Genomic DNA, 12,050 nt, shown 5'->3' on the forward strand with positions numbered 1-12,050 from the left:
AAAACAGATAAAAATTCGAAAGAGAAACCAGAAAAGCGGAATCAACTGATGAGAAACGCAAACCTCGTTATCCTTGTCTCATTTGTGACAAAGAGCATTTTACAAGAGACTGCCCTCATCGTGCAGAGGTTGCGACGTGTTTGCCTGGTCATATGAGGAAATTCCAGGAATCGACCCCGCAATTGTTGTTCATGAAATCAAAATTTACCCAGATGTTAAACCCGTCCGGCAACGTTTGCGTCAGATCCACCCGAGAAAAGCTGCTGCTATTAAAGAAGAAGTTGAAAAATTACTCAAAGCAGGTTTCATTTATCTGATTCCGTTGACGGATTGGGTATCGAATATTGTTCCTGTTAACAAAAAGCAAGGGACAATAAGAATATGTATCGATTATAGGGACATTAATCGAGCCTATCCAAAAGACAATTACCCAACTCCCTATATCGATCAAATCATTGATGATTGTGCCAACAGTGAAATATTCTCCTTCATGGATGGTTTTTCCGGATACAATCAAATCAATATTCTACCTGCTGATCAACCAAAAACGACTTTCATTTGTCCATGGGGGACATTTGCTTATTGCAAATTACCTTTTGGGCTCAAGAACGTCGGGGCAACTTTTCAAAGGGCCATGTCTTACGCGTTCCATGACATCAAGCACATTGTGCAACCCTATCTCGATGATTTACCTGCTCATTCATTACATCGAGCTGATCATCTCATCCATTTACGAGCAATCTTTATGAGGTGTAGGCATTATCAGATTAGGTTGAATACACACAAGTGTGTTTTCTGTATAGAAACGGGTCGGTTACTGGGGTTTTTTGTTTCGAAAGCCGCCATTCACATCGATCCCTCGAAGGTTGAAGCTATTGTCAAATTGCCTCCTCCTTCGAGTCTTCGCCAACTCCAAAGTTTGCAAGGGAAAGCAAACTTTTTATGTCGATTCATTCCTAACTACGTCGAGATCACAAAGGGTTTTACCCGGTTGTTGAAACAGAATACTCCATTCTTTTGGGATGAGATAGTTGATAAATCTTTTGATGCACTAAAACATGCGTTGACCCATGCACCGTTATTGCATCCTCCCAACTACAACCAGGACTACTTCTTGTATCTCGCCACCTCCCATTCCACCATTGGAATGGTGTTAGTTCAGGAAGATGAATTCGGTACTGAACATGTGATATATTACCTTAGTCGAACTTTAAATCCAACTGGGCTAAAATACTCACATGTGGATAAATTGGCATTGGCAGATGTTCAAGCTGTCCAACGTTTTCATCATTACATTTTACTACGTAAAACTACAGTAATTTCTGATTGCAACCCTATGATCTATATTTTAACCAAACAATTGCTAGGGGGCAAGTACTCCAAATGGATTGTAATCCTGCAAGAGTTCGAACTGGAATTTGAAAAGTCTAAGTCGAAGAAATCTTTAGTTTTTGCGGAGTTAATGTGTGACTTCCTGCGTGTTGACACAGAAACTATAGTAGAGGAGCCCATTGCGGACGAATCCTTGTTTCTAATTAACACTTTAGATCCGTGGTATTGGGATATCATTGTTTATCTCCAGACCCAATCCTTTTGGCCATAAATTTCAAGGTCAGAACGTTGAAAAATACGATTCCAGCCCCAACAATTCAGAATTATTGGAGATACTCTTTATCATCGTGGGGCGGACTCTGTTTTTCGACGTTGTTTAACTCATGAGGAAGCTAAAAGGGTTCTGAATGACTGTCACTCTGGAGCGTGTGGCAGTCATATGTCTGGGTTTGCCACAGCCCAAAAGATATTGTGCACTGGCTACTTCTGGTCGTCTTTGTTTAAAGATTGTATTAACGCGGTCCGAAAATGCCACAACTGCCAAATTTTTGATCGAAAGATGCGCGCTCCACCTACTCCTCTCCACCCTATAATTTCCTTCGGTCCGTTTGCAAAATGGGGTATCGATTTTATTACATGCAACCCTCACTCGGCTGGGGGGCATGCGTATATCATCCTTGCGGTAGATTATTTTACCAAGTGGGCCGAGGCAATGCCTACATTTGAGGCAGACGACAAAACTGCTGCAATTTTTGTGTTCAATCATATAATTGCTAGGTTTGGTGTTCCACAAGCGATTATCACTGATCATGGGCGTCATTTTCGAAACGTTATGATGACTGAACTTACAGGCCAGCTTGGCTTGCGTCATGATAGTTCAACTCCATATTATCCACAAGCTAATGGTCTGGTTGAAGCCATCAACAAAGTTCTAGTCATCATGATCCGACGAATCATTGGGATTCATAGGTTGAATTGGCATAACATGCTATTTTCAACGCTTTGGGCGTATCGAACCTCAGTAAAAACGTCAACAGGGTTCACTCCTTTCCAACTAGTTTATGGTCTGGAAGCTGTGTTACCCATTGAATGTGAAATCCTGTCATTGCAAATGGCCATCGAGTTACTTCCAGCCACTTCCGAAGAGGAAAAACGTTTGTTATACTTGGCTCAGCTAGATGAGAATCGACGTGATGCTGCATTAGCGATCGAAACTCATGCCAAACGTATTAAAGCTCAGTATGATCGAAATGTTACCCCTCGAAATTTTGCGAAAGTTGGAAAAAGGAGCCTATGAATTGGTAGACTTTGACGGGGTCTCTTTAGGTAAACCCAGAAATGGTCTTTACCTGAAGAGGTATTATGCTTAAAAATGGGTGTGGAGATTTTTAGTTAGGTTAGTTTTCTTTCTAGCTGGTGTGTTTTAGTTTTAAAAGTGTGCTTAGCTTAGAGAGCGTTTTTCATCATTATTCCTGCTTATCTTGGTTTTACTCTTGATATTGCAGATGTCGATGCCTCTCCAAACATACATTGGTTTTGCTGATGGTGCTTGTCGTAATACATGGAACATTTCTTCCACAGCTTGGGTTATTTATTCGCCCTCTGACGAGTTGGTATCTATGCATGGGGTAAGCCTCGATCAAACAACGAACAACATTGCAGAGTATAGTGTAGTGATTGAGTTATTATCTGAATCTATTTCATTTGGGATTCGGAGTTTGATAGTGAAGTTAGATTTTGAACTCGTTGTATTACAGCTTAATAGAGTATATGCCATTAGAAATCCAGTGTTATTGAGATTATTTTTGAGAGTGCGTCTCTTGGAACGTGAATTTGATTATATTGAATATCAGCATATTCCAAGATATTTAAATACATTGGCAGATGCAATTGCTTCTCGAATGTTAAGTAGACATTTGCAATAATCATACAAGTAAATTTAAAAACATTCCATAACATGTTTTACAAGATAAGCCAGTAATAGTGATATAGTATAATATAGGAGTGTGTCAAAATATACATCGTCCTCGATCATAGGTTGAAAAACACCTTATGATCGGCAAAAATGATAGTACAAAAAGCAAAAATGTCATATGTGTCTACAACAGGCGATCATCCTATCACTGGTGATGATCTTGATAAGAAACCACTGTACGGGCCACCTTACAAAGGAACCTCCTGAAAGGTCCTGGGACCCCAATCACATAGCGCTGTAGTCGAAGAGGAATGTCATCTATGCCGGTCTCCGGAATGTCTCCTGTCAAACGCTCTAGATGGCTCTCCAATTCGGCCAAGGTCTCTGCTGATTCGTCCTGTGGGGCTGGTGCTGCTGCAGCTGGTTGTTTCCTCTCGTAGGGCCGGAGAGCGGCTGGTCACCGTGGACCCACATCTGCATTTGAAACTTTTACTATCAATTTTGGGACGAGATAAAAACAAAAAAAAATAAATTAGAAAAATGTTGAAAATGATTTTACCTGAGTCATCCCATTGCTCTCCTGGTGGAAGAGCCATGTCTGGGTCACCGCGAAAATCTACCCCAGCGTAAGGAAAGTCCTGAATAGCAAAAACCTGGTTTTCCAACCAATGGAAATACTCAGGTGTGAATCAAACGACCTCTGTCCCCTCCTCAGGATGACGGGCCATAAATGCAACCCATCGCATCAGTTTGGGCTCTCGAGGAAGTCCAGCTCCAACAGTGAGGTGTTGTGGGACCAACATTGGGACCCTCTCCAGACCAAAGCTCACGACTAAAGCACCATATCCAAAGGTCTTCAGTTGTCCGTTCTTGGCTCTAGTCAGTTGGCCTTTTATATTAGCCAACACAGCATCGCACCAGTTGAAGATGGTGCCTCGAAAGCAGTCAACTTCCATCCGCATCTGGGATCCAGTGGCTACATGTAGTGCTGCGCTCCCATAGAGCTTGCTAATAGTAAACGCAATTACCCTGAGTTCAGGAAGGGATATGGTTTTGATATCTATCCCTTTGTCTCTAGTCTAGTTGTTACAAAACTCTCGTTGGAGGCTATCGACAGACTGGCCACCTGGCCTAGTCCCGAATAGAGTCAAGTGTTCACCTCTCTTAGGCAAACCAGTCAAAAATTATATGTCTGCCGGCTCCATTTCGAGCTGGTGACCACCAATGAAGAAGCATTGGTCCTGTATGCTCCACCTGTCTACCAGCCACTGCAAGAAGTCCACCTGGGCCCTCATGCCAGGTATGGCCCAGAATTTGTATAAGCCGCATGCCTTCAATGCATCAATCGAAGGTTGATGATTTATCGTGGCAAGATCTACGTCCTCATGCTCCCGTTCTCGCCAATCAAGCATGATGTATACTCTACATTCAACAAAAAGGTGAATTAGAATGTCTAAAAGCAAAGTCTTTGGGTGAATTTTGAGAAATTTAGGGTTAAAAACCCTTGCTGCGGGGACTGCACCCTCTCTTTTAGAGACAGTGCGTGGGTCCACACCTTGCCTTCACGGCAGGTGCGGACCCCTGACTTTTTTCCCATTACGAAAAATTCGGGGTCCGTAGGTTACTTGTGTTGTGCCTGCGGGCCCCCGCGCGCGGGTTTTGAACCTAAAAATCCTTTAAAAAATGAAATTAAAACCTAAAAACAACTTTGAAACGGATGAAATTAAAGAGTAGGATGATGTGGATTACCTGGAGGAGACGGCGTTCGATTCCAACGGACGGATTTTTCGAAATCTTCATAGGAAGTTTTTGACCAAAAGCTCTATTTTCTCACCCGAAACTCAAACGGTAAAAATGAATTTACAAAAGCCATTTTTATAAGTTTTTTGAATAAATGAGTTTTTAATTTGTTTATGTTTCACTTTAGAAAGGTAAGTTTTGCAGCATTTTTATCCATTTAAAACAGGTATGAGTAATGTTTGATTTTTTGTTCAGGATAACAGATTTTTCTGGCGAAATCGGTCATTTTCGACGAAAAAACTTTAGAGTCACCTTTAAGCTCTTTTCTGACTCCTAAAACATGAAAAGATCGCCGAGTTTTTCTTTTTAAACTCATTAAAACATAACTAAAAAGACGGTCCACTTACAACTCTTTTTCTGACCGTAAAAACATGAAAAGATTGCTAGATTTTTGTCGTTTCAAATTCGATATTGGTTATAAAACGACGTGTCATTGATCGCTTTTTTACTTTTTCGGATCAAAGGCACTAATTACGAAAAGTACTCATTGGTCATAATGATCGAGCGGTTCTCTCAAGTATTATTTTATACTTTTTCGGGCTTGGGAGACACAAATTTACGAAAAAGGACAACCATGGAGTCTTCTTAAGTTTTTTCAGACTCTCTAAAATTGAAAAACGCCGAGTTTCTCCTATACTGGACTCGTTAAAATTTAACAGTAAAGGACCTGTTCAATTACAAATAGGAACAGACCACTCCTTCTTAGGTTTCGAATTTAAACTAAGTTGGACTCATCCGAAGGATGAGCTTATAATCAAGCAAATGTTATCCTCCTCAAGCTTGTCAAAAATAAAGAGGTACTTGCCAGAAATGGTGGGGGAAAAGAGAGAAAAATGAACCTGTTTGTCATACTTTGTAACCACTCTTGAACACGACACTTTTATTCACCTAGGTTGGGAAATCCTTTGCCTAACAGTTAATCAAACCATATTGAAAGTCTTCAGTTGGTTTCTGGGTATTAACTTTGGGTCAATTGTCACCAAACCATCTGCTGTGTCATTATGTGTTCAAGAGGTCAGTGCAAATAAGCCATTCATCTGCAAAATATCTGTCATCCATTTTGACCATCCCTGAGTCAGTCCTTGCAACTAAATTTCTTCAAACTTGATCTATGATTTTGTGTTGTGGGCTTGCCTACGACGGATCGCTTTCTATCGACTTCAGCTCATTATCTAGAAAGATGATCTAGAAATCGTCAGTACCTTGGGATCTGCATGCCTCAATGGCAAGTTTCTCGCCTTCGACGATAGGTTGCATCATTGACCTTTGATCAAAGGATTCAGTGACATGTTCGACATCAACACATCTATTCACATCTCATGGATTGCACTGAGTACTTTGAGAGCCATTGACATTACTGGTGGTTCTCTCACACGTGTTAACAATTTACATCATTGACTGGTAATCAAGTGGTTTCTACCATGTTCGACTTCAACACATTCATTCGCATGGATAGAATCGTATTATTTCGGGAAGTAGAAATGAAGACCCTGGATCTAGTTTCTGCCATCCAAGCTGCAAGGAATTTTGTATTCATTATACTATGGACTATTCATAAACATATGGCTACGTCCGTACTGTGTCTACATGTGTCTATACTTGTGATGTATTACAAGATCATTCCTATATCAGAGCAGTAGTTATTTTTCTAGTCAGTTTTAATCTGAGTATGGGAATGCCTACCTCAACAATGATATGATCTCATATATATATTTTGCATTGAGTGTTTTTACAGGTTCCAACCGGGCTCTCCACAAGATGATCCTCGAAACGATAAAGTACTTCACTCTTCCTAGATGATAAATGAAATACTCATCTACTACAGACTTTGCACTTTAGGGGGCAATCTGTTACACAAAATATTGTCACCATGACTATTTGCAGTCAGTATGGGTCTATCATCATTCATACTGTCCTCCTAAGCAAGTCTCAGACCTCAGCTCTTCATGTCAAGCTTTGAAAATGAGAGAAAGACCTTAAAAATCATTAAAGTTCTGGTTCCGCACTTTCTCTCACTGTTTCCTGCGGTCCCGCACCCCCTGTTCATATTACCTGCGGACCTGCCCGCTCTGTCTCTAAAGGAGTGGGTGCGGACCCCTGTGAAAGTAAAAAAGGCGCAAGTTTATTCTAAAAAACTCACTTTGGGTTAATTCTAGATGATTCTAGAAGGAATTTTGACGTGGATGGTTCGCTCTTAGGTGGTTCATGCATCCCAAAAGAGAAGGAGCTAATCCCTTGATGTGAGGAGCTATCCCTTTGAAGGAGGGCTTTATCCCTTTGAAGGTGGACCTAGTAACTTCCCTCCATTGCACTGTAAATTAAGGCATTGGGCTGGTTGCTAGGGAGGTTAGAAGCTGAACATTTTTTAGGGTAAATGCTGGTGGAATTGAGACTTCCTAGTTAAGCTTGAGAGGAGATATCACATACCTTTTGGCTTCATTGGGAAGAGAGTGAAACTTGTCAAAGTAGAGGAGACTTCTTGTTGGACCCTGGGAGGAGCTTGTACAACATCAAGGCACAGGTTGTAAAGTTCTTCTTTGATTTGAATTAATACAATCAGATTCATTTTTCTCAACAAATTGTCTTATGTGATTTGTTTTATGAATTCCTTGATCATCATAATAAGTATGCTTTATTATATTGGCTTTTTAGGTGCTATTTACTTTGTGTGCTTGTTGGTGTTTTCAGATTCGCTACAAGGGAGCTCATTTGGATCAAAGGAGCGAGGCTTCCACAAACTTGCATTGGACCCAAGGTAGGCCTAAAGCACTTGTTTGCCTTTGTTTATAAATTGCATACTTAGAGAAAGATAGGATTTGATTGGCTTGCTTGTCACTAGATATCATTAGATACTAGGGAGGTCAGTCTTGTTCGCAAGAACAACTCATTCCGTGTGACACCTTACAAGGTTTGGGCCATCCCCATAATGTACAAAAATTTGCAGGGAATCACAAAGCTATCCACACTCGTGAATGGGGAGAAGTGGTCATCTGCTTTGCTCAAAATATTCCAATGCCTGTTCTTATTGAAGAATTTAAGCATTATTATTACACATCTCCCAAATGCAAAAGGGTTTCCAGAGGCACACCAGATCAAGATTCCAGACCCCTTTGCGCAAGCAATTGCCCTGTCATTCAAGAGCTTCCAAATGATATACTGGAGAAGATTTTTTCAAGAATCTCACTGGCTGATTTGATAACTTCAATATCAGTTTCTAATGATTGGGCTGCTGTTTATGCTTCCAGACGTTTCCAATTGGTCTATGACAGAACAGATAGATGCATTTTCATTAATAACAATAACCTAGACATATGGGCTTTCATCATTGCCTCAACTCGTTGGTTTGAGCTGAAGGTTCCCTGCAACTGGGATAGGTGGGGCATGAAAACCCTAGGTCTCAAGGCTGCCTGTGATGGTTTATTTTTGGTGGCTTGGTCTGAATTTACTTTATTTGTTGTCAATCCTCTCACTGCCAAGTTCAAACGTTTGCCAAGGATACGTCCACATACTAGAGGCTGTGATAAATTTGTCAAGTGTCTCATTGTTCATGGAACAATTGAGCTGCAAGTTAATAGAGATTTAGGGGATTATACAGTTTATTTGTTTGGTAATTGGCAGGACATACCCAAATCCTGAACTCAGACTTTCAATCCAACATGGCCTCAAAAGAGCTAGAAGCAATAAAAGTCCCAGACTTTCAGCTACCCAACAACTTCACCAATGTTATTGACATAGCTAGGGTCTTATCTCCAGCCCAAGCAGTGAAGATTTCACAAGAGTTGCTGGCTTTGGAAGACAAGTCAGAGTGGAAAATGAGAATCTTTACAAGGTCTGGGCCATCCCCATAATGTACAAAAATTTGCATGGAATCGCAAAGCTATCCACACCCATGAATGGAGAGAAGCAGTCATCTGTTTTGCTCAAAACATTCCAATGCCTGTTCTTATTGAAGAATTTAAGCGTTATTATTACACATCTCCAAAACAAAAAAGGGTTTCCGGAGGCACACCAGATCAAGATTCCAGGCCCCTTTGCGCAAGTGATTGCCCCGTCATTCAAGAGCTTCCAAATGATATACTGGAGAACATTTTTTCAAGAATCTCACTGGATGATTTGATAACTTCAATATCAGTTTCTAATGATTGGGCTGCTGTTTATGCTTCTAGACGTTTCCAATCGGTCTATGACAGAACAGTTGGGGCATGAAAACCCTAGGTCTCAAGGCTGCCTGTGATGGTTTATTTTTTGTGGCTTGGTCTGACTTTACTTTATTTGTTGTCAATCCTCTCACTGCCAAGTTCAAACATTTGCCAAGGATATGTCCACATAATAGAGGCTGTGATAAATTTGTCAAGTGTCTCATTGTTCATGGAACAACTAAGCTGCAAGTTAATAGAGATTCAGGGGATTATATAGTTTATTTGTTTGGTAATTGGCAGGACAGAAGGGAAAGTTTTGTGCATGTTGCTAGGTATACCTCCACTACAAAGTTGTGGACAGTGCAGCCAATCTCCATGCTTGGAAATGGTATACCTCTCTTCTCCACAATTTTTCCCTCTCCTCTGTGGAGTTTTTGTCGTGATAATGTGATTACTTGTGTCTCAAGCACCAGTGAATACTTTCATTATTCATGTGATAATAATAATAATAACAACCAACCCTATGCCATGGTCAATGGAAATTTGTTATTGAATGGGCCGGCAATGATGGACTTCGAATATCGTCATGGCAAGATATGTTACTGTAATGTTTCACTGCCCACTTTCGTTACCTGTGGTGGACGACTGATACTGGTTTGGTTTTGTTAGGGTTTTTGAGGGATTTCGGTGGATTTTATTTTTGTTTATTTGCTTCTTTGGATTTCTTCAAAGACCATGTAATAATCCTGTTGATGGTAGAGCTATATGCTGGTTATTGTCCCTGGGCTTGGTATTTGATGTTCTGTAAACTTGTCTGCTTTTTGATCTGGATCTCTGTTGCTCTCAATGAGCTCTCTGTTGATCTCTGTAATTGCAATCTGAATATGCACTATATGGTTTTACTATCTCATCGTTATGGTTTCTTCCGTAAGTGTTTTTAAAAATGACATGTTTCACGAAATAGTTTTGGATTCTGATGTCACATAGACACTTTTTTTTGGTTCAACTATTCTGTAATGGTCCCCTGCATAAGGGGGTTGGGTTTTTATGTCAGGTCTCTGTATCATAGGATTTGTGAGAGATTTTTCGGCGACAAATGGTATTTCATGTGATTTTCGCCGAAAAATCTCTCACAAGCTTGATATGGATCACAGAAGCCTCAACTCTATAATCATAGGGTTTGTTCTGCGACTGCCATACTTGTAATTAATGTTGTGTAATGGGTTTCTGCATGTTCTGTTTCGAATCGATACTTCTGTAACATTGGGCTGGTTCTGTTGTTTGAGCACTAAATGCATTCACATAAGGCACATGTCAAAGCATGTCAATGCTCTCGTACACGCAATTGGCCAATTAGTTGCCTAACGGTAGATAGGTCGGTGCTGTTTTGTGTTGTAATTTAGGCTAGACCAGTGGTTTTTTGATGGTTGAGAGTAGGTTTAAATGTGCAAAGATTGCAGGACTGCATCGATTAATGGGTCTCCTTCACATATCCACCATGCTCTGTAGTGACTGTATTAGCTGTAAAGTTCCCAAGTCTGACATTCTCTGTGCTCAGCAGCCCTGTTATTCTGCTTTTAGTTACATTCAGCAGAGAATAAATTTCATTTTGATTTGTGTAAAATAAACCTTTTATTGCAGGCATTATATTGTTTTTTATTTCAGGATGTGGTTACTCCAGACTCATGAATTTTCTGAATGTATGGCAATGAGGCCTTCCCCTATAGCTTATAGGTATGTCATTCTTGTGTTTACTACTTCATTTTACATTCCCGTGGTGTGGGCATTACCGTCTCGTCTAATTTTCATGGGTTTGGATGTGCCAGAGGATGTGTGCTGGTATCGTCGAGCTGGTTCAAGTATTCATGGGACAAGAGAACAATGGATTCCATTACCATCGTGGTGAAAACTCTCAGGTCTGCATTTATCGTTTTTCCCTCAATTCCTTGTTATTGTCGTTTTGTGTTCCTCAAAGGAACGTGTTTGGTTCTCATGCAAACTATTTTTCTCTGGCTGTTTAGGGTATCCACAGTGGAATGGAATTCACCAAACTATACCAACGGAACCAAGAGCAACTTCTCTTCAAGTGTGCTATGTATCTATAGGTATGGATTATTAACCCTTGTCTCAGAAAAATAACTCCCCTATTTACTTTTTTTCATTTATGCTACCTGTAGCCATGGTGTAAGCCTCGACTGGTTGTGGCTCTGTGACCTCAACCAGTTCACTTGGTTTATCAGTGGGTATTTCAGGGCACCATTGATGGTCGCTACAATGCTAATGCTTTCCCTCGTACATTTAATTAGGAGTGTTATGCATATCTCGGTGCCTGCTGCGACCGAGTGTCGTAGTTTCTTAGTCTACGTATCCTCATTCTGGTATGTGCCTGACCTTATAGGTGGAATCAGGTGGCTCAGATTTCTGGTGCATTCGGTCTTTCATGATTAGCCCCATCTCCAGTATCTCATGGCAACTCAAGCTCAAGCCTCAATGAGCAACCATCAAGAGCATTCTGAGTGTTTCTCCACCCCCAGTTAAAATGTCACTCAGTTCTTGCTGCATTATCTCTTTTAAGTCATTCTCTTTCCTCTCCATTTTCAATTACAAGCCCACCTTCAATCGCATAAAACACTCATACTTTGTCAGTCAATGTACACCCGATTCAATAACCCACAACTTCAACCCCTTTCAGATCACCTTCAAAAACCTAGGTATTTCTCAGTTGATATATGCACAACACAAAAACAGCATTCTCAAGGATGTGGTTAAGCAAACTCTGTCAATGGCATCCATGCTCGTGTTCACCTTTCTAATTCAGCAACTGCAATTGACACCATCTTTAGCAATTACCCAAATCCTGAACT

The 12,050-nt window shown here is 40.6% G+C and overlaps 1 long non-coding RNA gene across 1 annotated transcript; it reads left to right on the forward strand.

The window, feature by feature from the left end:
• Positions 1-10,850: 10,850 nt before the first annotated feature.
• On the forward strand, positions 10,851-11,674 carry LOC149194293 (uncharacterized). Its single transcript, XR_016255058.1, has 4 exons — positions 10,851-10,920; positions 11,013-11,102; positions 11,208-11,291; positions 11,585-11,674. It is a non-coding gene; the product is annotated as an uncharacterized LOC149194293 (long non-coding RNA).
• Positions 11,675-12,050: the final 376 nt, after the last annotated feature.

This window comes from Pinus tabuliformis, chromosome 2_2 (assembly GCF_031772625.1).
Source record: "Pinus tabuliformis cultivar Carrire ecotype Pingquan chromosome 2_2, CPIR1, whole genome shotgun sequence".
NCBI lineage: Eukaryota > Viridiplantae > Streptophyta > Pinopsida > Pinales > Pinaceae > Pinus > Pinus tabuliformis.